Genomic DNA, 27,901 nt, shown 5'->3' with positions numbered 1-27,901 from the left:
CTGCCAGGTAAGGCACTATGCTAAACTCCATGCATGCCATGTCCTTTCCCCCCTAAACCCTAAAAACCTAATGTAAACCCCTAGTCCTAATGTAAAGTGCTTTGCCCTGTGCCATGCATGCTTTTTCTCCCACAACCCCATAAAACCTAATGTAAACTGCAATTCCTAATGTAAAGTGCCTTTTTCTTCTTTTTACTTTTTCTAGCAGAACCCCAAAAATCACAGGATTTAAAAATGTACAGTAATGTACTGTAATCATGGTTTAATATTTTTTTCATGTGAAGCGATGTGTAGTCATAAAGTAGTCAGAATGTACAGTAAAGTACTGTACACCATGCCTTTTTCCCCAAACCCCAAAAACTTAGGAGTGCATAATGTACGGTACAATTGCTAATATTGAGTATTGTCTCTTTCTTTACAGACTAAGATGTCCAAGAAGAGCCAGCCAGGGCAAAGAAGAAAAAGAAAAGAAGATTGTAAATTTGGAAGTAGAGGTGACACTGTACTATTTTTGTATTAATCATTTTTACCTTATTACTCTGTACAAATAAAACTTTTCATTCATTAAAAATTTATTTTTAGTGTACCAAAGAGTTGATGACCTCACCAAGAGTTCAACAGCACTGAGAGATGCCAAGCTGTCCCCCAGAGGAAATCAATTTAAAAGCTCTAGGGCTGATATTAATGTATTTCAGTAGTATGAGGCACAGGGTTCAACTCAATAACAGTATTGCAATACTGTTCATAAACAAATGCAATGTTGCTCTACATGAACACATGAAATATTACATGAACATACAAATATTCACCTTACACAATAGAATAAGTCACATTCTTGACTTAGCAATGTAAATACCTTTGGAACCTTATGACACATGAGTGCAATGATGCTGGAAAGACAGTCACTTAGATGGATACTTATGTACTGTACATATTATATGTAGCCAGGTTCCCCCCTTGCACACTCACCCCCTCCTTCTGGTATGCGAGTGCGCGTTGTTAGTTGTTAGAGTGAGTTCCTGTTGCTGTGCGTCCTCTGTCAGTAAGAGGCACCTGGAGGTCTGCAACATTGTTGCGGTAGTCAGAGGCAGAGCTGTGAGTCTGGCAGCACAAAGCAGACAGAGAAAAGCAGTTGGTGACTGGAGCTGCTAGGGGAAGGAGGTAGGGTGCAGGGGTCTGTGACTCTCTGCACTAGGCCAGCAAGTCCCCTAGGCCCCAGATAGCCCTGAGTCATCCCAGCTGAGTATTGTAGGGACAGGCCCTAGGTTAGGGACCCTGCCCCATTATATATTTGCTAGGAGTGTATCACGGCCATTGCTCGGATTGCTAAGAGGGAGCTGGACTATCTCAACGGAGGCCCAGCTAGCGTGACTGCAGCCTGCTGGCAGCAGACAGACCCTAACTAAGGTAGAGACGGTGCGGAGCTGTACGGTGATATTATCCGCGCTGGAATTCACCCCACGCGTAGGAGGATATCCCGGCGGATCCAACCCCAGTGATATAGCGGCACCCGTGGCTGGAGCCCGGGCAGGTAACTTACACCCTCATGTGCACCAACAAGGCCTATCAACAGACATAGTGACTGCGCAGTCACACACACATATTGGTACAGGTTCTGGGTGTGCGAGACATTGGGTTGGTGCACTGGACACGGGGTGGGATCACTCTGGGGAGGTGGTAGCGTCCGCCGTGGCGCCTAAAGTGTGGGCACCCGCCGTGGTGCAAGTTAGCGGTAGCGTCCGCCGTGACGCCTATGTGTTGATGTTGTATTCATGCTATGCCGGTAGTAAAAGTATTAGTCATTATCAATTCCGTTGTACTGTATGTGGTTATTGAATGTCCTGCGAGGAACTACTCCCCCTCTGGTGGGAGCCATCGCAGGTGGAGGCGCTGCACCCATTGTAAGTAGTTATCCATAGTATTGTATTGCCCCAGGTTCCCTGTGGCGGAAGCTCGGCTCTCCTAGTTACAAACCAGGTACAGCACCATTCTGGTCCATAGTCAGATACACCTGCCCACCTAGATCTCACTTAGGGTGGGGGTAGGAGGGCTACATTTGGAGGCGCTGCTGAGAGTCAGACCTGGGGTGCCCGAACTCAGTGAAAATGTCGTTAGGTTACACGTTACCTTCCCGCCAAGAGGTGTACGCATGGGCGGTAAAAAGGCAAGTCCCGCCCTCAAAAACCCTTGCTGTAGGACAAGTTCCCGCCAATGCCTCATCCTATGAACTATGTTTAATCCTAATGCAGTATCCAGGCTTAGAAGATGCCAGAATCTTGGGTCGCCGCTCCGACCCAGACGGGTCATTGGGCACCGTATTAATCACTGGGGGTTGTGAATTGTCGCCAGAGCAAGGCCCATCCAACTTGCGGTTCCACGGGGCCCTCAGCTCAGGGTGTCCTATTATATATCCTGAAATGCCGATAAAACACGAACCCTGTAGCCCCATTACAGACTTGCTAGAGAATTCTATGTGCATGTCCCTGTCCCCACCCGAAAGTATATGCGGGGATGAGGCCAGTGTATTATCCTGTGCTAATTGTCGCTCCAGCAGACGGAGCACCAGTCCCAACCTCAGCCCCAGTAGAATGGGAGAAATCCAATTACTAGCACAGGCCATCCAACAACTGGGTGGGCCCAAGCACGAATCCCCTTCCTCTCAACCATACCGCAAGTTAAAACTCTTTTCAGGGGTAAAACCTACCCCCACCGGTGAAGAGGCTTTTGATGTTTGGAAGGAATATGCTTCACAGGTACTGGAAGAGTGGACCTGTCCTGATGAGGTGAAAAGACAACGAATCATGGAGTGCCTGCGCCCGCCTGCGTCCACTACCATCAAGATGTATAAAGATCAGCATACTGAGGTTACCGCACACCAGATGATGGAGTCTCTTACCCGGGTATACGGTAAGGAAGATGATGTGAGTGAGTTATGGACTAAGTATTACAATCTCCGCCAGAAAGAGGGGGAAGACCTATCAGAGTTCATACAACGGATCCAATTGCTCTTGTGGGATCTACGTTCCCACCAAGTCATCAAGGCCTCAGAAGTGAATGAGTATAGGCGCACTCAATTCCTGCAGGGAGCCATACCCACTCACCATATCGTAGTGATGATCAGATGCGCGCTACGGAAGGGGGACCCCCCTACTCTAGAACACCTACTGGATGAGGTGAAGAGTCATGAGGCCGATACTAGGTTGCACACGCCCAAGAAGGCCAAAGACCCTCGCAAGGAGGAGACCAAGGAAGCAACATTGCCCAAAGCAAAGGGAAGCAAGAGCGGTAAGGATACGGCCACCCCGGAGGTGCCTGGGTCCGCTCCTAGGTCACCTGACAGTCCGGGTCCCCGCCCAGACTTCCGTTGCTTCAACTGTGGCGAGAAGGGCCATGTTGCAAGGAGCTGTTCGCATTCCAAGAGACCCACTAAGGCCCAGACCTACACCGTAACCGTGCGGAAGGCAATCTTGTCCTTATCAACCGTACCCGAGGATGTTGCCGAAGAGTCGGGGAGGCCTCCAATAGAGGAGACGCCCCAACCAGATGCTTACTGCCGAGTAGGGCCCACCGCTGTAATAAGAGTCGTCGTGGAGGGGATCTACTCTTCAGCACTTCTGGACACTGGGTCACAAGTGACCATCATCTACCGTCCATTCTACGACCAGCACCTCAGCCATCTTCCTTTGCAGTCAGCCGAAAAGATGAAGTTGTGGGGACTGAGTAAAGATGATTACCCCATAGACGGAATAGTGGCGGTCAAGCTGGATATCTTGCAGTTGAACACTAACAAGTCACATCCCATGCTGGTGGAAGCCTTGGTCAGCCCGGAGGCTCGAGAACATCCCAGTGCCCCCATCATATTGGGCACGAATGCAGATATTGTGAGGTCGGTGATTCGCTCATTCCTGCAGGAAGCCGGCGAGCTACCATTGTCATCCCTGGCCTACGGGAAGAATGCTATAGAGTGGCATATGAGGAAGAGTATGGCGAAATCTTTAATCAAGAGCGAGGGTTATTGGAGATTCCACCAGGGGGAGTGAGACATGTGACCGCGCTGATCAAGTACCCCAGTCGGCACGAAAGCGACAGATACTTTTCGCTGGAGACTCTTCCCGAGTCTGAGAGTCATTGGGGATACCGAATGATACCTGAAGTACGGGATTGGCCGTCTAATGTCCCCAGGAAGATTACCGTGTCTATCCAGAACATGTCTCTACATACCGTGCCGCTTGAAGTAGGAAAAAAGGCTGGGTAGAATTTATCCTGTGGATCCTGTGGACGACACAGTGACCGTTCACACTGCCCATGTGGGAGAAGAGCCCGAGGCACTACAATTCGACTTCGGAGAGTCTCCCCTGGAGGAAGAATGGAAGGAGAAGCTACGTGCTCAGTTGAGAGAGAGACGAGATGTGTTCTCTACTAGTGAGATGGACGTGGGATGCAGCAGGAACGCTCAGCACACGATTCGTCTGAATGATGACACGCCATTTAGGGAAAGGTCTCGCCGTATAGCTCCCAGAGATGTGGAGGATGTGCGTGGTGTCCTGAACGAGATGGAAACGGCCGGTATAGTGACCGAATCTCGAAGTCCCTATGCCTCACCGATTGTGGTGGTACGAAAGAAAAATGGGTCTGTTCGATTGTGCGTGGACTACAGAACATTGAACAGACGTACTGTGCCTGACCAATACACGCTACCACGAATAGAGGAGATCCTCAGCGCACTGTCCGGAAGCCAGTGGTTTAGCGTATTGGACCTTCGATCTGGGTATTACCAGGTTCCAATGAGCCCAGCTGATCAAGAGAAGACGGCGTTCGTCTGTCCTCTGGGATTTTATCAGTTCACCCGGATGCGCCAAGGTATCTGCGGTGCTCCAGCCACTTTCCAACGGCTTATGGAGAAGACGATTGGAGATATGTGTCCTCGTGAGTGTCTGGTATACCTAGACGACATAATTGTGTTCGGAACCACACTCGAAGAACATGAGACAAGACTGATGAAAGTGCTGGATCGCTTAGGGAAAGAAGGCCTGAAGCTCTCCTTGGATAAGTGCCGCTTCTGTCGAACATCGGTCACTTATGTGGGTCATATAGTGTCTGCAGATGGAGTGGCCACCGACCCGGCCAAGGTAGAGGCGGTGGTGAATTGGCCAAGACCAGAGAATGTGATGGAGCTGAGGTAATTTCTCGGGTTCTGTGGATACTACAGACGGTTTGTGGACGGATACTCCAAGAAGGCGGCTGTGCTGAACAATCTGCTGAAGGTCTATCCCGAGGAACCCAAGCAGAAGAAGACCACCCCAAGGACCCCCTTCGGGGATCGGTGGACGTCCGCTTGTGAAGAAGCATTTAAGGGGCTGAAGAATAGTCTAACCGAGGCTCCCGTTCTAGCCTATGCTGACCCGGAGAAGCCTTACATTCTGCACGTGGATGCCAGCCTCCACGGATTGGGAGCCGTGCTACACCGGAAGTACCCCACTGGGCTTCGTCCTGTGGCATATGCAAGTAGAAGTTTGACTCCCAGTGAAAAGAACTATCCAGTTCACAAATTGGAGTTCCTCGCCCTCAAATGGGCCATATCTGACAAACTACATGACTACCTATATGGGGTCACCTTCGAGGTCCGAACAGACAACAATCCGCTGACCTATGTACAAACCACGGCCAAGTTAGATGCGACCGGTCATAGATGGTTGGCCACCCTCGCCAATTACCAGTTTTCTTTGAAATATAAGCCTGGACCTCTCAATATAGGGGCCGATGCTCTATCTAGGAGATCAGGAATGGGTGAGACCGCCGACGATGGCCCTTGGGAAGAAATTCCAGGACCAGGAATGAGAGCTATGTGTTCCACTGCTGCTATTGTAAACGATCGAGTGGCATTCTCCGAGCTACGAGTAGCGGATTCTTTAGGGTGTCGACCTCAAGCCCTTCCAGAAGCTTACTGCCACCCCGATGGCATGGGTCTAACCCAAGACGTTATCTTCACGGTGAAGGAACTGGTACTAGCACAGACACATGATCCTGCGGCTAAGGCTGTCCGAGAGGCTCTGCACAAAAATGACTCTTCACTGGTGAAACGGGCTCCTCCCGATGATGTGAGCCTCCTCATGAGAGAATGGGATAAGTTTGAGATGGATAACGGCCTACTCTATAGGGTTGTTCAATTCCACAATCATCCTGACCGTCGACAACTATTTCTACCCCGGCGTATGCAAGGTCTCGTTTTAAGATCACTACATGATGATCATGGACATTTGGGGGTGGATAAGACCTTGGGTTTAGTGCGAGACCGGTTCTTCTGGCCTAGAATGCGGGAGTCAATTGAACAACATTGCAGGAAATGTCTACGGTGCATTCATAGGAAGACACTTCCCACCCGTGCTGCCGCAATGGGCCATCTCAAAAGCCCCGGGCCTATGGATTTAGTTTGTATGGACTTTTTGTGCATAGAGCCAGATTCAAAGGGTATAGGAAATGTGCTAATAGTGACAGATCACTACACTCGATACGCTCAAGCCTTTCCCACGAAGGACCAGAAGGCTACCACAGTGGCTAAAGTGCTGTGGGAGAAATATTTTGTGCATTATGGTCTGCCCAGCAGGATGCACTCTGACCAGGGATGGGATTTTGAGAGCAAGCTGATCAAAGAGTTGCTAACACTGTTGAATATTCAAAAGTCAAGGACTACTCCCTACCATCCAGAGGGAGATGCGCTCCCTGAAAGATTTAATCGGACATTGCTGGACATGCTAGGCACTCTGAAAGATTTCCAAAAAGGAGAATGGAGTAAACATGTTGAGGCCTTGGTGCATGCCTACAATTGCACTAGGCACGAGTCCACAGGGTACACCCCATACTTCATGATGTTCGGAAGAGAAGCCAGACTGCCAATCGACATCCGCCTACGGGTATCTACCGACGGGGTACCCAACATGGCTCATTATCGATATGTGCAGAGACTCCAGGACAGTCTGCATCGTGCCTATCAGTTAGCCGAAAGAGCTACCGCTAGACTGAATGCCAATAATAAAAGAAGGTACGACCACAAAGTAAGCTATAGAGAGCTCCAACCGGGAGACGCAGTTCTCCTACGCAACTTAGGGATTCCCGGCAAGCACAAGTTAGCTGATGGCTGGAGAGAGGGGCCTTTTCAAGTAGAGTCCCAAATTCCGGGCCTCCATGTTTATCGCATACGTGACGTGAATGGCAGGGTAAAAGTCTGGCACCGAAACCACTTGTTACCTATCCCACAACTGGGAGAAAGTGAACCCGAAACAGAAACAGTAATAAACGACAGTGAGCCTGAAGAGTCTACCGAGAATTCAGGGCCCGCAGATGAAACAATTCAAGATCCTTTGGAGGGAACATCCAACCGAGATTGGTGGGCACCTCCCGAAGGAGCAACGGGTAATGGGCCTGCTATGCAAGTACCTTCATCAGGATTATCACCAAGTAACCAACCGTTAGATCCTACCACTCCGAGTTTTGTGCCCCAAAGAGACAGTGTTCAGTTACCAAGAGACTTTCCCCAAACTGGTTCAGCCTCTGCCAGAGAGTCTAGGCCTCAAGCCTATGATGGCCTATCCCAAGATGAAGAAATGGAGACTGAGACTCGCAGGAGCCAGCGAGTGAGACGCCCTCCCACTAGAGTGGCTTATGATTCATTAGGGGCACCTCACTATGAGTCTCAGCAGCAAGCTAAAGCCAAGCTAGCCTCAGTTATAAATATGTTTGTTGAACTGTACAATCTCGTTTAGAGTGATTGTTAAGTTGTATTTTAACACTGTATTTTTATTATATAATATTGTTATGCATGGGTTAGTTCAAGCGGGACGTTGATGGTTTCACCAGGGGGAGGATGTAGCCATGTTCCCCCCTTGCACACTCACCCCCTCCTTCTGGTATGTGAGCGCGCGTTGTTAGTTGTTAGAGTGAGTTCCTGTTGCTGTGCTGCCTCTGTCAGTAAGAGGCACCTGGAGGTCTGCAACATTGTTGCAGTAGTCAGAGGCAGAGCTGTGAGTCTGGCAGCACAAAGCAGACAGAGAAAAGCAGTTGGTGACTGGAGCTGCTAGGGGAAGGAGGTAGGGTGCAGGGGTCTGTGACTCTCTGCACTAGGCCAGCAAGTCCCCTAGGCCCCAGATAGCCCTGAGTCATCCCAGCTGAGTATTGTAGGGACAATTCAGCACCATTTCGTAAAGTAGTAATCTATTCAATCTAATTTTAGCCCTTGTATAATGAAGTATACTTATCAATAGACATCATGAAGTACTTGCTTTATATACATGATATAGAAGCAGAGTACATTTTAATCACCCAATGAACTTTTCCAATACAACTTTGATTTGTTTTGTTTTCATACACAGTAATGAGAATATTTTCTTGTACTTCACGTTTGTTCACTCCACTGTCAAGACAACATTTCACAACACTTTCTTATCCCAGAGCCCCTGCACTGATTGTTGGCCCTGTTGCCAAGCAACACTACACAAAAGTTTGGTAACAATTCCCTGCTTTCACAAATGTGTTTTTCACATCTACAAGGTGCTATGTTATATTTGTGTATATTAACCTACATGTTTATATGATTCACTTTCTTGATAAAGGTTCAAAAGAGGACTGAAACGTTGATCACATAAAAAAAACACTACTTTTTCTATGAAAACCTAAGTAGTGCCATTTTAGCTTGTCCTAGGATTTATCTTATGTGATTATTTTTTGGCAGTGGATAGCAGAGCACACAAGGCAGCCAACGGTGAGTTAACTCTTCTACTGTATACCAAGACTCTTAATATGTTTATTAACTGGAAGAATGCACACAATAACTAAGATTCCCTTTATGCTTCCTTTTTCAATTGTGATGGTTATATTTACAACATATGAATAAAACAGTTGTGGATCTTGGACTGAGTTCTAGCTTTCCATTGTAACCCTCTTTTGGGTTAAATCATGTAAGATTTTGCTGACATAGCTGGGGAAAATCTTGATTGGACTGAAACTGTTTCTTACACTGACACGGACATTTATTTTGTTCAGAAGCACATTTCTAAACCGAGATTTTGAAACTAAAAAAAGAGAGATTATCTTTTTGCCGCATGGAACTATGCTTTTTGACTATCATAGCGACAGGAGGATACCCTGGTGCTTGAGGGTTAAAAGTGTGGCAACAATTAGAAGAAAATAATTCTACATTTGTCTGTAAATGTAGTATATTAAACAAATGTTCCCTTGACCTACTGGTAGTAGTAATTGAGCAAGTTGGCAATGTCGTACATAACTTAAAAAAAAAAAAAGATATTATAGACTTTAGGACCAATAACGTATACACCCACATTGCAGATATAACACAAGTTGCAAGTTTATAGCCAATTATTACAGGTAAATAGGCTGTAATCTGTTTTACAGTATCTATGGTCTGGTACAGTACAAATATTGAAATATTGGAGTTCATTAATACACTAAACATGTTGGGCAATGCCATTATATTCTCCAGTCAACTATAATGAGGCTACAATAACTTTTCAGATGTTTCAGTTAGCAAAGTTGGTAACCAGTTACAGACTTACCCAACTGTGAATACGCTACTCTTGGCATCCAGTTTTTACCTAGTTCCTTTGAAAAAGGGACTTCCATTTTCTCAACTTACTATGCTTGTGAGAATTGTTAGTAAACTCAAAGAAAAACGAAAAAGATTAACGTCAGGGCATAAATATATACTGCAAGAGAGTACAACAAAAAAGAAGTTGAGAAAAGTTCATCAAAAGCCCTGAATCTAGACAGAGATCAATTGCTTCTGACAAGAGATAAGCCTATCAACACCAGAGTCCCTGTGGTCATGAAATACTCCTATACCTTCAAGAACATTAAGAAGTCTATCATTAAGGATTGACACATTTTGGAATCTGAGCCTTGTCTCAATTCAGTTACAAAACAAAAAACACTCTTTGCTTACAGAAGGAAAAACAATTCCTAGTAATAGGTTGATTCCAGTCAGTGCCATGGGTGCATGATGTGCCACAATGGATTGATTGAAGGGACACATTTTTTAAATCTTTCTTTCAATCAAACGTATAATGATCAAACATCATGTTTCATGTGATACCGCTTCAGTGAATTATTTAATTATATGCCAATGCAGCTTATTCTACAGTATGTCGGAAAGACTGACAGAGCCTTTAAATAGCATATGGACGAACAATGCTCTAATATATGTCTGGCTATCACAAGAGGAATATCCGATAAGCTGGTGGCTAAGCATTTTTTGGACGAAGGACATCAGTTGTCTACATTGTGATACATAATTATTGATTGAATCCTCGTACTCATGAGAGGCGGTTTTGTTAAAACATTGGGGTTACAATATGAGGCTAAATGTATATATTCCTTGGACACAGTTTCATTATGCGGATCAATGAAGAATTGAAATACAATTGCTTTTTATGATGCATGTATACATTCACTTACAATGTTCCACTACATTTCTTTCACCACTTGAGAAACAACATACAGGTTTTTCACTGAGATTCTGCTACGCTGATTAATTATACAAGTTTGATGCATTTACTATAAATAGATGGTATAGACATGGTACCAATTATTACATTTTTCCAGTATGTGATTTGTATATTCATGTAATATTGCATTTGTTCATGCATGGTAACATTTTATTTCTTTATGCATTTGTTTATGTACTGTATGGCAATAATGTTATTGAGTTGGACCCTGTTCCTCTTATACTACTAAAATACATGAAAATCCCCCTAGAGCTTTTACATTGAGCTCCTTTAAGGGACAGCTTTACATCTCAGCTCTCTTGAACTCTTGTTGTGAACTTAAACTCGTTGGTACCGTAATTTAGTTGATTGTACGATGTGAATTAATATATATTGGTTTGCCGATAACACCTCCTGTATGCTTTCCACCACTTTAAGCTTTACTGATAATGCAGGCATGATCTGAACCTCTAAATGTATGTACTATCCGTGACATACTGTATGCCTCAAAAGATTAAAGTTACTTTTATTTGCTGAGAGCTACAATCAGTCCATGATGAGTTATAAAGAGGAAATGTAGATATGCTAGCATGCCTCTCTGCCAGTGTGTATGGATTTTGAAAGCACCTATGTAGTGATGGGTAGTATTTGGCTATTTTCTGAGTTTTAATTGTTTTATTTTGCTGCAACAATCTACTTATTAAGCTTTCACATTGTGGTCTGTGGATACCTGTATACAATGTAGTTATTCTGTGGAACCTAATGACACATTAGCACAATAATGCTATAAAGAGAGTCTCTGAGATGGATATTTATGTACATATAAGGTTTCATGCTAAATGAGCTATATCTATACTATGTACACTTCCAAATAGATGGATTGGTACATTTCATTCAACCATGAATCCTGTCAGTTGTCACAGTTCAGCAGTATTACCTAAAGTAGTAAAATATTTAATAAAAATGTTCTGTAGCACTTGTATAATCAGTATATTTTTCAACAAACTGGAAAACATACTGGACACCTAACAAGCTCCTATTAAACCCCCAAAATACCCACAACATATATATAAGCATATGAGTATCAGAGGAGTGCTACTGAGCATGGCAATATGCATTAAAACCAGAGACATAACATAAAACACAGACAAAGCTCAGTTTTTAGCACATCTAGTGAGACTCATACACGGTACAGTGCCTAAATATATATGGATAAATATCTAATAAGTAAATGGTCTTTTAGTTTGACATTTTTGGTCAAAATTGTTGTAAGCCCCTGAGCCAACGCCAAGGCAGACCACATATCAGGGGTCCCTAACGCTAATATAAATTCTTAATAACCTGTTTAATAACAGGAAGAATGATTTATAGTAAATCTGTCAATATTAGCTGCAAAGTTCTGTCTGACTGAAGCTTTTATTAACCTGTACATTACCAGGAAAAGCACTCTGTATTAGAGATGTCACAGCCAAACTGCAAGCAGGCAGTTTGGCTGTGACATCTCTAATACAGAGTGCTTTTCCTGGTAATGTACAGGTTAATAAAAGCTTCAGTCAGACATAACTTTGCAGCTAATATTGACAGATTTACTATAAATCATTCTTCCTGTTATTAAACAGGTTATTAAGAATTTATATTAGCGTTAGGGACCCCTGATATGTGGTCTGCCTTGGCGTTGGCTCAGGGGCTTACTACAATTTTGGCCAAAAATGTCAAACTAAAAGACCATTTACTTATTAGATATTTATCCATATATATTTAGGCACTGTACCGTGTATGAGTCTCACTAGATGTGCTAAAAACTGAGCTTTGTCTGTGTTTTATGTTATGTCTCTGGTTTTAATGTATTTTTCAACAAAGTCAGACAATATGAAATACTTGCCAGTGGATGTCAGATCACAAAGATTCCTCAAATGTAGTATGCAATGTAAAACAAAAGGACAAACACAGTCCAAAATAACACAATTATTCAAAATGTAAGATGAGTATGGGGGTAGTATCTCACGCACAGGTGTTGAAATAAAATCAAGCGTGTATAGAAATCAACTGAGCAGGGAAAGTGTTCTCCTTTTCTATTGATACTCAGCAATCAAATTTATTTTATTTATTTATAAAATATTTTACCAGGAAGTAATACATTGAGAGTTACCTCTCGTTTTCAAGTATGTCCTGGGCACAGAGTTAAGGCAAATAATACATGTTTACAAATACAGTAGGAAGGTGTGATCCATTTAGAAAGCCACGTAGTATGACACTGTTTATAGTATAAAAATAGATAAAAGATGAAGAGATTACACTCACAATTGAGCGGTTTTAAACATGCATGTAGACCACTGTTTGGATCAGACGCAATGATGCTGCAGCATTCTCCTTGCAGTCTCTTGCTCCATGCTCCCTCACTTAAACTGATGATGTCACTTCTAGACTGTGACTGCATTATACTGGTGATGTGGGAATGTTCACTAATAGGAGCTTCAACAGTGTTAGGGCCTCATGCAGTAAGCCCCGATACAAAATTTTCGGCACGAATTGCGAAAATGTATTTTTTGGGCGATTTGCCCTCGCAGTATTCAGTAAGGGCCGAATCCTTCCGATCCCTGCTGAAGCACTGCGAAAGCAAAGCTGCCGATGAGCTGTGGCGATACAGCCTGGCTCCCGATAAGGCTCCCGATAAGCCTTTGGTGCCGATAGATGTTTGCAGCTGAGAGAGACAAGCCGCTCTCTCAGCGCAAACTTCGGCACCAAAAAAAGTATTTAAAAACAACTTTTATTTATACTCTACATGTGCAGGGGGTCTTCGGAGCTGAACCGCGTTGGTTTGAGGTCCGGGGACCCCCTGCCCCCCGAGATACAGGCCCCTTTATGAGGTGCCGGTATCCCTCGGCGTTTAAAGGTCCCGATCACGTGACCGCGGCCTGTAAACAAACCAGAGGGATACCGGCACCCCATAAAGGGGCCTGTATCTCGGGGGGCAGGGGGTCCCCGGACCTCAAACCAACGCTGTTCTGCTCCGGAGACCCTCTGCACATGTATAGTATAAATAAAACACACACACATCAATAAAGACTCGTTCCTTACCTTGGCGGCTATGTGCAACGGTAATGAAGCAGCATGAATGTCTTTTTAATTATACTGTACAGTGAGCAGGGGGTCCCCTGAGCTGAACCGCATTGCTTTGTGGACCAGGGACCCCCTGCTTCCCGAGTTACAGGCCCCGGTATGTGTCATCGGGTGGCAGTGTCGCCGCCATGTTTATAGCGTCCCCGCAATAAACATGGCGTCCACACTGTAACCGATGGCCCAAACCGGGGCCTGTAACTCGGGAGGCAGGGGGTCTCTGAGCCACAAATAAATGCGCTTCAGCTCAGGGGGCCTCCTGCTTCCGCACAATATTATTAAAATACATTAATGCTGCTTCATTACCATAGCGGATAGCCGCTAAGGCAATGAAGGGGTTAACGCATAGTAGCATGTTTATTGGGGACAAATGCCCCCAATAAACATAGCAGCAATACACAACATACAGTATAGTAATGGGCAGAATGACTATTATCCACAAATGGATAATAGTGCAGTTGTCCATTTACAATACTTACACAACAATAAAGACTTTAAATACATATAGCACTCACCCATGTCCCACTGCCACGATGAAGGCCATCCTCATCTTCATCCTGCCCATGCCCCATCCGCTTCTGCAAAACAAACACAAGAATTACAACATCCAAATTAATGTCCCCTAACCCCTTAATCACCATAGCGGTTATTAACCGCTACAGTTATTAAGGGGTTAAGCCACCATCACCCACATACCCTCCCCCACAAAGCCCCCCAACCACCCTCACCCAATACCCACAGGGGAGTCCTACCAAATACCCTTGGGCCTAATACCCCCTCCCCCAGCACATACAGTACAATAATGTGCCAAATAACTATTATCCACATAGGGATAATACATTATTTGGCCATTATTAAACACATTCAATAACGTTAAAATGTAAATAAAATTGTACTAACCTCATCAATAAGAAGTCTCCGTCGCCAGCATCATCCTTGGGGTCCGTTGCCAACATTAGAAATAGCCACAACATTTCAATATCATTAACATAACACTGAACCCCTTAATCACCTTATCGGGTACTAACCTGAAAGGTAATTAAGGGGTGAAGCCATCCTGCAATGCCTACAACAGTTATGCATAACATCTTCAGTGAAATAAAAACCAATTGCCTAACCAAATTCCATTTAATCATTCAATCTGTAGGCTCACATGCCTCATAAAACATTGCATTTACAGTGTATACATGTAGCATAACATGTAAACTGCATGTACACGCTGCAAATCAATGTTAACAATACAATAATGCCACTCAAATCGCCATACATCACAAGAAGTATATTATTTAATACAATAAACTCACCATCAATGAATTACCACACAGCAATTACATCCCTAAACAATTAAAATACCATCCATACCAATTACACAATGAACTAAAGCTATCCTAACAGAGAACCACTTCAAAACATAGAAAAAAGTACACCAACAAATACAATATACTAAAGCAAGGCTTTCCATATCCTATTGTACGGCCTGGAAGCCCAAAACTTACATCTGTCTAAAAATAAAATACATTTAGCACACATCAATGCATAGCCACAATGATTAACAATACAGAATTAGAAGCTTTAACAACACTATCATTTCTTACCCTGTATATATATCTGTACACATACATACAGACATACATACAGTGGGAAGAAATGATATGCATTATAAAAAATGAAAACATGAAAAAGCAACAAAAAAAACAGTTACATTAAGTACATTTCTTTATTTAACTTACCATTACTTGCCCCCACCGACTCCCGTTGATCAGCTTACTCACGAACCAATCCACGACACCATCCACGACACCATCCAGGAACAAATCCACGACACCATCCAGGAACAAATCCACGACACCATCCAGGAACCAATCCAAGAACAAGTGCAGGAACCAATCCAGGAAGCAAGCCACGAAGAAATCCAAGAAACAATCCACGACACGATCCAGGAACAGGAACCCATAAAAGAAAAGAAAAAAACAAATTAAACATTAAAATAATAAAACATGACAATCAAGGGTTGTACTAGTTTTATTCTTAGTGAATCTGTATTACAATACCTTGTTCCGGGGTCTTCTTGACATCCGGTGCCACGCCCTGGTCTTCAATCTTCAGGAGGAGGTCCGTCCTCCTCGGCATCTGCCTTCAAAATGAGACGACATAGGCTTTTATAGGCCTATGACGTCACATTTGTCGTCATATGGTTCCCACGGCCCTGATTGGGCCGTGAAAACCATGTGTTTTGGCCGATGTAAAAAAATTGATGACGTCACTTAAAGGCAATGCCAGCACAGCCAATCAGAATGGCTTTGCTGCTATTGCCTTTAAGAAAACGTCATGAAATGACACATGGCCGGACTCACATGGTACTTGAACCAATCAGAGTAGGGATGGAGTTCCCACGCTCTGATTGGCTGGCTTACCATGTGAGTCCGGCCATGTGTCATTTCATGACGTTTTCTTAAAGGCAATAGCAGCAAAGCCATTCTGATTGGCTGTGCTGGCATTGCCTTTAAGTGACGTCATCAATTTTTTTACATCGGCCAAAACACATGGTTTTCACGGCCCAATCAGGGCCGTGGGAACCATATGACGACAAATGTGACGTCATAGGCCTATAAAAGCCTATGTCGTCTCATTTTGAAGGCAGATGCCGAGGAGGACGGACCTCCTCCTGAAGATTGAAGACCAGGGCGTGGCACCGGATGTCAAGAAGACCCCGGAACAAGGTATTGTAATACAGATTCACTAAGAATAAAACTAGTACAACCCTTGATTGTCATGTTTTATTATTTTAATGTTTAATTTGTTTTTTTCTTTTCTTTTATGGGTTCCTGTTCCTGGATCGTGTCGTGGATTGTTTCTTGGATTTCTTCGTGGCTTGCTTCCTGGATTGGTTCCTGCACTTGTTCTTGGATTGGTTCCTGGATGGTGTCGTGGATTTGTTCCTGGATGGTGTCGTGGATTTGTTCCTGGATGGTGTCGTGGATGGTGTCGTGGATTGGTTTGTGAGTAAGCTGATCAACGGGAGTCGGTGGGGGCAAGTAATGGTAAGTTAAATAAAGAAATGTACTTAATGTAACTGTTTTTTGTGTTGCTTTTTCATGTTTTCATTTTTTATAATGCATATCATTTCTTCCCACTGTATGTATGTCTGTATGTATGTGTACAGATATATATACAGGGTAAGAAATGATAGTGTTGTTAAAGCTTCTAATTCTGTATTGTTAATCATTGTGGCTATGCATTGATGTGTGCTAAATGTATTTTATTTTTAGACAGATGTAAGTTTTGGGCTTCTAGGCCGTACAATAGGATATGGAAAGCCTTGCTTTAGTATATTGTATTTGTTGGTGTACTTTTTTCTATGTTTTGAAGTGGTTCTCTGTTAGGATAGCTTTAGTTCATTGTGTAATTGGTATGGATGGTATTTTAATTGTTTAGGGATGTAATTGCTGTGTGGTAATTCATTGATGGTGAGTTTATTGTATTAAATAATATACTTCTTGTGATGTATGGCGATTTGAGTGGCATTATTGTATTGTTAACATTGATTTGCAGCGTGTACATGCAGTTTACATGTTATGCTACATGTATACACTGTAAATGCAATGTTTTATGAGGCATGTGAGCCTACAGATTGAATGATTAAATGGAATTTGGTTAGGCAATTGGTTTTTATTTCACTGAAGATGTTATGCATAACTGTTGTAGGCATTGCAGGATGGCTTCACCCCTTAATTACCTTTCAGGTTAGTACCCGATAAGGTGATTAAGGGGTTCAGTGTTATGTTAATGATATTGAAATGTTGTGGCTATTTCTAATGTTGGCAACGGACCCCAAGGATGATGCTGGCGACGGAGACTTCTTATTGATGAGGTTAGTACAATTTTATTTACATTTTAACGTTATTGAATGTGTTTAATAATGGCCAAATAATGTATTATCCCTATGTGGATAATAGTTATTTGGCACATTATTGTACTGTATGTGCTGGGGGAGGGGGTATTAGGCCCAAGGGTATTTGGTAGGACTCCCCTGTGGGTATTGGGTGAGGGTGGTTGGGGGGCTTTGTGGGGGAGGGTATGTGGGTGATGGTGGCTTAACCCCTTAATAACTGTAGCGGTTAATAACCGCTATGGTGATTAAGGGGTTAGGGGACATTAATTTGGATGTTGTAATTCTTGTGTTTGTTTTGCAGAAGCGGATGGGGCATGGGCAGGATGAAGATGAGGATGGCCTTCATCGTGGCAGTGGGACATGGGTGAGTGCTATATGTATTTAAAGTCTTTATTGTTGTGTATGTATTGTAAATGGACAACTGCACTATTATCCTTTTGTGGATAATAGTCATTGTACCAATTACTATACAGTATGTTAGGGGGGTATAGGTGTTGTTGGGTATATATATATATATATATATATATATATATATATATATATATATATATATATAATATAATTATTTATTTATGTAGTTATTGTGGGGCTGGGGTGTGTATTTTTTTAATATTGTGGCTAGTGGGGGTGGGTGAAAGGGGTATTAGCCCCAACGGTGGTAGTTTAGGGCTTGCGGGTGGGTAGCGGGAGGCCTTAACCCCTTCAGGACCGTAGCGGTATTAACTGCTACGGTCGTGAAGGGGTTAAGTGCCCTCGCAACCCCCCCGCAAGTCCTAAACTCACACCCAGGGCCAAATACCCCCCTCACCCATCCCCGCTACCCACAATAACGCTGGCACGGTGGGTTAACCCCTTCATTGCCTTAGCGGTTAGCCGCTAAGGTAATGAAGTGGCTTTTAAATGCCTTTTTCCTGCCTCGGATGCATGCCGGGGGGCTATGGTGCGGGTATCAGCTCCGGAGACCCCCGGCATCAATCACAGGCAGGAAAAAGGGCTGATTTTTCCTAAGTGTCGCCCTTGCCGATGCTTCTCCTTCAGCAAGTTGCCAACTTTAGTTGGCGGGCTGGATTGGCCATAAAATCTCCAATCTGGCCTGCCGATCAGCACCAAAAAGCTGATCGGGGCTTACTGAATTCAGGCGGGAAAAAAAAGTCCCGATAAGTGGCTTATCGGCAGCCGGGTGGCGAAAAAAATTTTTTCGCAAGAAAAGTTGCCGATAATTCCCACTTATCGGGGCTTACTGAATCAGGAGGGCAAAAAACGGCTATAAAATGCCGAAAAAGCCTTATCGGGGCTTACTGCATGAGGCCCTTAGTGTCTATTCCATTATGGAGTCCTCCTCATATACCATCAGGGAGCGGTGATGTCACAACACAATTAAAAGAGCAATCCATGCAATATCCTACTTTTTAAAATAAATTAGTTCTGTAGTTTTCGATAATACTTACTACCTTATTTTTCATTCAACTCTTAATTCCATTTGTAATGAGTTTCAACATAATGAGAATCTTTTTATTTATATAGCAGGTTTTTATACACTTCCCTAAAAGTGCAAGATTTTTGCAACACTTTCCTGTGTGTGATCATTTGTTGAAAATATTCAAAGCAGTTTGAGCGGCAAACTGTAACAATAGAAATGTTACCTTAGTAATAAAAGAATACATTGTAGCTGCTGAGTTACACTGATTCAAGGATTGATTGAAACTGAAAGGCAGGCATTTAGTGACCTCTAGGAAGCAGGATCTTTGCTGATACATTATAGGAGAATAAATTGATCAACATCTTAAGTAATGCATTTTCAATAAAGCTAATTTAAGGCTGTATATATTAAAACAAAAAATATATTTTTTTTAAGTGCCGCTTGAATTGCCTCTTTAAAAAGTTCAAAATACAATCTACACAATCTATGCAATTAACATATCTACTATAAATGGACCAGGGGCCACTTTGTTGTATCAGTACTATTGGGGAGAGAACAACAATGAGTCTTTGATATACCGCAAATACAATATATGTAATAAAAATCAACTGCAATATATCCTATTTGGATGTCAATAATACTATAAATCCAAATATGGGGGACATGATATCAAAAGCTAAAAATAAAAAATAAAAGGGACACTATATTTAATGTAAAATCTATGAACAAAATCTAAAAATAAATAAATGTAATAAATATTTTTTTAAAGAATTTTTTAAAGAGAGTTTCCAAAATAAAATATAAAAAAGTGAAAGATTTTCCAAAAAAATTAGAAGTCCAGTAAAACACACCCTTAAAAAGCATAATAACATGGACTACAATGGAGGCAAAGAAATAATAAACTTATATAGACAGAGATCCAAAGTACCAGAACCATTAAAACCCAGCTGTGGTTCAAACAAGAATAGCATTCAGATCAATATCTACATTCAATCCCATTGATTGAATGGTGCCTAATTTGTGAATCCCCCAAAAATTCTTGTTAGTGGGCTGTAATTCTATTGACCCCTCTTTTACCAGGTTCAACGTTATCAATACACAGATACATTAGACCTCATGCAAAGGCACACTTTGTGTTTCCATGACGAATTAGATATTTCTGATATGTTAAAGAATTCTCACTCATAATGGAAGTATTGTACCATGTATTGTAGAGCAAATCAAAAGATAGACTACATACAGATGCAGCCAGCTTTATCTCTACCCTGCCCCGCAAATGAGTCGGTGAACCGAGGACCAAACGTGCAGTGATAACAGCCAAGTGCCAAGCTGGGGCAAATTGCCCATCAGGATTAACACAGCCGGGGTCCCTGCTTCTGACGACCGCCTGCACAGCACTTGTTTTCATATGCATTTATGGATATGCATTGTTTTTAAATAAATTGTACCTTTTTTTCATTTATCTATTTTTGTCTCCCAGATTTTCTGAGGCATTTCATTTTCCATGAATTACTCTATTAATAGCTCCATTGTATCAGCATTATTGCACTTTGTATTTATTTTTCTTACTCCACATGCTCTGAACAATATCTGATATCTCTTCAAATGGAGTCTTCTGGATTCAGAACTTTCACCTATACACCAGATCATCACATGCTTTGACTTGATCTTCCATTACTGTGAAATCACTTTATATGTTGCCTATCAGAGGCACCGCAATAGTCAGTTTATAAAACATGGTATCTTAAATGTCTCCTTAGAACTAGACACAACGTTCTCAGTTTTACTGTGACCATATCTACAGTCCTTGCATCATTCGCATTTGAAGAACCCTTTTGGTTTTGACTCAGCCAATTTACAAGTTTATCATCATCATTTGATTTTAAGAGACTTGGTGATATTTTATTTTTCAAATGATTAGCTTTAGTGAAGACAACATGTGGTTTCTCTGATAGGAAATCACCCAGAGTTTTATCCTGTTTAAAAATGTGCCAGTACTTACAAATTATATTTTCAATTTTTTTTGTGAATCTCTATTACACTTGATTATAAAAGGAATACAATTGTTAATCAATTTTTTTGGCTTCTATAGTTTTAAATACATATCCTGTATATATCTTCAAATTATAATCCAGCTCTATTTACTACAAAGGGCTGTATTGCCTTTCTAAAAAAACATTTTCTATAAACAATGATTGATTTTAATATAGATAATTTTTAGTGCAATTTCTTTTAATCTGTCTGAATTGACCATGTGTAATTTGAAGATTAACATTACGAGATCATACTGTATACTTTACATGGGAAAGAATTCTTTTTTGAGACTCCTTAGCCATAAACAAATCCTCTAACTGTAGAAGATTATGGGTGTGATTGGCGGCATTCACAGCAAAGTTCACGGAAGAATAACGAGTGAATGCCGCGTGGAATACAGCAGAGTTTATGAAATGGCTCAGTGAAATGTTCGGATAACGGCCGCTGCATCTCTAGTTCTGGCGACTACCACTCTATGCATTTCACCACCAGATAGGCTTCATCAGGATTATGCAACCACCCCCATACATCATTCAATATATACCATTGTGAATTGGTGATAATTAAAAAAACAATAAAAAACAATAAAAGCTCTCACACTCAAAGACGCGTTAGACACCCCTGAGCCGAAACAAGAAGTGACGCATTGGAAAATCTCCTGTGATGCAACGGAGCCTGCAGAGACACCAGCAAGGAGGTCAGCAGCTGGGGGGATACCTACCCCAGACCATCGGCACCACTGGGCGATGAGGAGATAAATCACCAACGATGTCTTCACAGAAGTGAATATGCTTTTATAATTTGTACAATCTGTAAGTATGGTTCTTATATATTTATAGACATAAAACCTTTCCAATTGATATGCACTATGGTTTACTCTCTATTATATTGAGGTGCATCCCTTCTGAAAACCACACAAGCAAGTTTGCCCCAGTTTTGGAATTGCGATGTATAATTCACTGCACTGTGGTTCTGAATACTCACTCATTAACCAAGACACCTACACTTAGATATTTTTTCTTCTTTTTGTTGACTCTCTCCCATACTCCACCTAGACTTTGAAGAACATTTCAGCCTTTCTGGGACCAGCGAAGACAGTCCTTACCAGAGGTTTTGAGCAAGGAGTTGCAACTGTATTTTTCAACAATTTGTCACACATTTTTATTTTATGCACAAATATTTTGGCACATTGTATTTTTCTTATATAGTATTGTCAATTTATTGCACTATTTCACGTAGAAATTTAAATCTACGGTGGGAGTGCCTGACTGGTCACTATTTGTTCAAATTTACTTCCTGGTAAAACATTTGATAAATAAATAAAATGAAAAAGCCATTACTCTGTGCAAAATTTAGACTTTTTGAATGGACTAGTAATTCCTCATTAGCAGAACTTACAGGTGTATCCAGACTTACTGTTTCCGGTACTACGAAAAAGTGCAGCCCGCGCATTCACTGCCTACATCAACACAACACAAGTTTTTCTATACAATGTAATAATTACATTAGAAATGTCTATAGCATCTTTATTTTTATTATTAAAATGGCAGCTACGCATTGAGATCATCCCACCGAGCATCCCATAATTTCTGGCCTTGGTATTCCCATGGGAGTACTGGGACCTGATGGAGCATGTCTGGGTGGTGGTTTTACCTATCAGAATAAGTGTGTGAATACAGTACACACAGTATTCTAATAATTGCATAACATAATTGTTGTGTGTGTTTATGTCCAGTATACTGTTGTGTTTAAACTGTTATTTTAGATTTTGTAGAGTGACACTGTCCAAGCTAACAGCATCCTCCTGCTACAGCTCAGTGACCAGCAGGAGAAAGAGCAGGTATGACCTCAATGGCACAGCTGTAGCACCAAAGGGGATGGGGACAATGATCTCCTATGGTGGCTGGAGGAGGGGGAAGTCAAGTACGAGGGCCACATGGGGACTGGAGGATAATGTTCACTTATCCTGTGAGTATTATTGTCTGTGTGTTCTACTTTATTTCGGTTTTCAGATACAGAATAGTTATTGAATGACTTGTTTCTTTGAAAACAGTAGACAGAATTTCGTATCCTACTCCTTCAGTGTGAGAAGTCCGCACCCACCATCCGAGTGAGGCCAGATTATGACCCTTCCTCCTCTAGCTCCAACTGAAGGAAAAAGTCTATGCACATTCTCAAAGTTCCGCTAGGCAAGAGGGCTGCTAAATAAATAAAGTTTATAAATTATACATTATAATGAATTCCCAGTTTTTGTTCTTGAAAATGATTAACAAAACTGTGCAATGGTTAATACAGTAGATAGTAGATTATTGCATATGGCAGGCAGATGGCACTCTGAGTACACTACAGTATCTTTATCCATGTCATGTTGCACCTGCAAAACAGTTCCCACGTGTTTCTATACATGATACTGTACAATGTAATGAAATAATTAAAAATGTCTAGTATGAGACATAGATTTTCTTTGTTCAATCTAAACTTGCACTGTGCCAAAAAAAAGCTAGTGTCACCATACAGTACATACCTTAATCAAAGTAAGCTAGTTTTTCTCAGAACAGTAGGAACATGGCAGAGAAAATCAATGAGGAATCACTGCCCAGACCACAATACAGCTGTGTGATGCTGATATATTGTGATTTTCCCGACAATACAAATAGGAGGCCAGCCCTCTATGGTATCTATCAGTATATCACTAGCATGTACCCATTCTAAGACCACAACAAAAAGGATGGGAACATTCTATTAGACACAATTTAAGAATTAATGATTGCTTTATTAGAATAACGCATCCGGGTATATGGGGTGGGTACTGTCGCAGCCCCTTTTATTCTCCAACATCACTGCATTAATCCGGCATTTTTTTTCAAATGCTACGCACTTCACCGCGTTCATGCCGCATTCATACCGCATTCATGTTGCATTCACAGCCACGGTTGATGCGCGGTTGATGTGTTTATTGAGAATGGTTCGGATTTAATTGGTTGCAATTCTTCGCGTGTCCGCCAGATGGCAGATATTCATGAATTGTAATGCGCATGCGCTTCAGTAATGTGTCGACTTGCAGGTGTTTCGTTTAATACCACAGTAGTCTATTGTAAATTGGCCTTGGGACTGAAGGAAGAGGTTACAATAATGCATCAATTTAGGCTTTTCATATTAAAGAAAGACAAGCACCAGTTTCTGGTCTACTTAATGTCCAGAGACTCCCGCCATGAGTGCAGAAGTGCAGCCCGTGTTCCAAAAACCCGACAGAATGTATGCTTATTTAATATGGGCCGTGATTAATGCAACAGATGATAAGATGGCAACAGTAGTTCAAATTTATCAGTATTTTATCGAAAACTATGACTTTTACAAATTTTCGCCAGATCCACATGTGTGGAAGCGTGCAATAAGGAAAAAGTTATGTAGCGATCCATGTTTTTTTCGTATTGATCCCGAATTTATTGGAGGGTATTGGTGTGTATCACCGGGTTTTTCCCGTATCTATGATGCAGACGGCAAAAGGCGAAAGGTCGTGTTAAAGCCAAGTAAGAAACGTCAGTCGCTGGCAAGCAATGCGCCAGCACCAGCACCGGCTTCCAATAACGGTCCGACCGTCAGTGACAACCCTTGCTGTCTGTCCACTGTGATGCCGACACCACATTGCAGTCTCTTTTATCCCAAATGAGGCAGGAAACGCTGTATGTCTTTATACTTGGGGTTTATTTACAGGGATAAATAATATGAATAGGCCCACCATCCTTTTAAGAAAAACCAAATAATAAAATAAAATCCTATTTCCTTTAGGAAAGCTAACTACACATTTCTGCAGCAACCCTTACTAACCCGGCTGCCAGCTAAGCCAGTTGTCAGCCCCAAAACATGTACATTGCATAAAAGTCTCTGCAGATAATAACAAAGCGCTTGCCTTATCTTTTGTCCTTTAAGGTCCTCTGCAACCAGACGTCACTGCTACAGCACAGCTCTCTCAGCAGTGTCTCTCAGACTTCTTTTACCAGCCTACATTAGCTGGGGAGCTCCTCTGTCTCATCCCTTCTCTGGGATAAACTGTCTCTCTGTGCCTTGCAGCTTCCAGCCTTTTAAAGAACTTCCTGACTATTCAGAACAGGTTGATTAGCTTCATTAGTTATCACCTGAATAGCCTTTCCAAGGAGGATTAAATTAACTCTTTGTGGTGAAAAAGTCCAATAGCTTCCCCATTCAGCCCCTAGAGGACAGCGATGGATCCACATATCCCTCACCCCAGCGAAACATTATCCTGTGAGCGACCTGTGCACTATTCCTGTGCACCCACCTCTTTGTCAGACTTCGGCCCTTCCCTCCCCCCCTTTTTTTTTCTTGCCTTCCAATTTAGGCATTTTCTTTTTGGGGTAATTGCCAGGCCATCTGGGCCTGAAGACTGGTACCTGTCTTGTACCGGCCTGAGACTAGGGTTGAAGCTCCGCCTATGTTGTGTCCCCTTTTTCAAATGTTCCTGAGCATCCTGCCGTCTATCAGCTATCTCTGCCTTCTTCCTCTTGTGCTCAGAGTCTCCCTTACCCTGTAGATGATCCTTGACCTCAGTTAGCTCATGGCGTTCACTCACCAGTGCTTGTTTGGCCTTTTCTTGTGAAGACAGCAACTCCGCTTTAGCGGTGATGGCTTTTGGACCTTTTTCCATCAGCGTACTTTTAGGGTTGGTTTTCACATCATTTATCTTCAGAACTTCAATTTGGGTGGGGGTCTTACTAACCCCAAGTGCACACCATGATGCCTCTCTATGACAGTCGGCAGACTCGTAGGCTTTGGCCTTTCTTCGTTGTCCCCTTAACTTACTCCGTTGGGAGTGTTGCTGGACAACCTGTGAGGTCTTTCTCATCTTACAAACATGGACACTCTTCAGTCCCATTCTCGACTGTCTCTTCACAGCGGCTGCCTTCCTGTCAAGGAATCCACTTTGGGTCACATGGGTATTGCAGTACAACTGGCTTCTTACTGTGCTACTATGTCGCACCTTGGTCTTCCCATAACGTGCCTTGTGGAAAATAGACTGTAGCACTGCAACGGTATTGCAGTCACGCTTCCTGGTGCGACTCACTTGCTTTATCTCTACCGCCCTCTTTTCCATGGACCGCTTCTGTGACCCAAGTGTCTGTCTAAGGGTGGTAACCTCTTTCTCCAACTTCAGCTGAGAAACCTCCTGATGGGCAGCATTAGAGTCCAACGTAGTGTCCTGCTCAGTCTTCAGAGCCTTGAGTATCTCGTCCAGGTCACGCTTTTGTTTCTCCGCCATCTTGCGGCCAGCACTCTCAGACTCCAGGTTCTTCCTCAGGTCAAGAAGCTGTCCTTCTGCATTTCTTTTTTCACTCAGTGCAGCTGCCAGTTCATCTTCTTTGGCGTTGAGTCGCGACTCCACATCTCCTAGAAGGTTCAGCGCAAGGCTTAAATCTGTTTCTTTTCCTCTATTTCTGACCTGCAACTGCCTGTGCTCCTCCCAGACCTTGTCCAGCTCCAGCTGCAGTCGGTCCCTCTCATTTGCCGTGTGGTCCAGCAGCTTGCGGGTATCAGCCATCTCGGTTTCATAGCGCAATGTCAGGAGGCCACCTGACGGACGGTCACCTCCTCCCTCTCGGCGAGTTGTATTTTGCGCTCAGCAATCTGCGTCTGCAGGACTTCAGTTTGATCCTGCAAGTCCCCTCTCAGGGCCCTCACCTCTTCACGGTGCTTGCTCTGGGCTTGCGTCAGCACCTCCTTCATCTTTTGGAGCTCTGCAGTTTTTGTTGCCAGTATCGCCGCTGCTTCTGTTTTCCCGGCTTCTTTCTCCTTGGCATACTGACTCATGGAGATGGAGCTGCCTCTCTGCTCCTCCAGTTCTTGCTCCAGTCTCTGGACCTTCTCATGCTCCCTCTCATACAGACTCACCTGGCTTTCAAGCTCCGCCCCCAGAGATGCTCTTGTGGCGTACAGCGTGGCCCTCAGCTCCTCATGCTCGTCTGTGGGGACATACTGGGTACTCAGCCGTTCCTGTAGCACTCGCTGCTTCTCCTTGGCTGCTTGCAGACTTGCATGTTGCTCTTGCAGCTGGCTCTGCCATAGGTGCGCTGCTTGATTGTGCTGCTCCAGGGACACATGTTGCATCCTCTCTGCATTCTGCAGTGCTCCCTGCACCTCTAGCTTTTCCTGGATCAATTGCTTCTCCACTTTCCCTGCTTGGTGAAGCTTCTTAGCATCTTTACTGATCTGGTCAGTCAAGTCTGAATTTTTCTGTCCCAGGCTTGTATTTGCTCTTTTTACCTTTTCTAAACGAATAAGGATCTCTTCCTCAGAATCCTTCAATTCAGAGACGTCATGGCGTGAGAGTTCCAGCTCTGTTTTGAGCGCGCGAGCCTCTTGGTGAGAAATTTCTAAGTCTGTGATGAAGTTCTGCACATCTTTCTGGGATATCTCATAGCATAGTCTCCAGTCAGGACTTGTTCTCTCTGGTTCGCTTGGCTCTCTGCACACTGTGGTAGTGGCAGCCTCTGTCATCTCTAGGCGTGTTGTCGTTCCCGTGACTATTGCGCCAAACACTCTGGGCTTTAACTTCTGCTTTAAGGTAGCAATACTGGGCACACATTCTCTCTCATCATCACTTTCATCATCATCACCATCATCATCGTCATCCTGCCTGAAGGGGCAGTCTTTGGTATGGTTCAGCTTTTCACACCATAAACATCTCTGGTGCGGCTCCTTTTGTGGGATCACGCCAGGATACCCATTCCTGAAAGGACATTGTTTTGTGTGGCCAGGCATATTACACATAAAAAACATTGTTTCCTCCATTTTCTACCTTCAGGTGTATTCTTCACCTTGATCTACTGGAGGCGCTATTTCATTTACACACAGCACTTGCTAGCTGCAAATTCACTCGCTTCAGCAAAAAGCATCAACGTTACATACAGCACTGCAATCCTTTTCATAACC

This window comes from Ascaphus truei, chromosome 3, assembly GCF_040206685.1.
Source record: "Ascaphus truei isolate aAscTru1 chromosome 3, aAscTru1.hap1, whole genome shotgun sequence".
Classification (NCBI taxonomy): domain Eukaryota; kingdom Metazoa; phylum Chordata; class Amphibia; order Anura; family Ascaphidae; genus Ascaphus; species Ascaphus truei.
This window is presented reverse-complemented; position numbering follows the sequence as displayed.